Genomic DNA, 485 nt, shown 5'->3' on the forward strand with positions numbered 1-485 from the left:
AGCAGTTTGAAACTACCAGCTGTTCCGCAGAAGAAAGATAAGGCTTTCTGCTCCCATAAAGATTTACAGCCTCGGAAATCCTGTACAGGGTTGTTATGAGTCGGAACAGACTCCACAGGACATAACAACAACAAAAGAGAATGGAAGAAATGAAGAAAAAGAGCTGAACAGAAAATTTCAAAGGGCAGCTGGAGAAGACTAAGCCAAGTACTATAATGAAATGTGCAAAATTCTGGAGCTACAAAATCAAAACAGAAGAACATGTTATCATTTCTTAAGCTGAAAGAACTAAAAAAAAAAAACAAAAAAACTTCGATTTGAAACACTGAAGGATTCTCTGGGAGAAAAAATTGGAGCCCTGATTTGGCTTCTTAAGCACTGAATTGCTAACCGTAATGTTGGCGGTTCAAAACTACCAACTGCTCCTTAGAAACTCTATAGGTGGTTGTTATGAGTTAGAACTAACTCAATAGCACTTAACAACA

This window comes from Chrysochloris asiatica, unplaced genomic scaffold (genome assembly GCF_000296735.1).
Source record: "Chrysochloris asiatica unplaced genomic scaffold, ChrAsi1.0 scaffold00174, whole genome shotgun sequence".
NCBI classification, from domain to species: Eukaryota; Metazoa; Chordata; class Mammalia; order Afrosoricida; family Chrysochloridae; genus Chrysochloris; species Chrysochloris asiatica.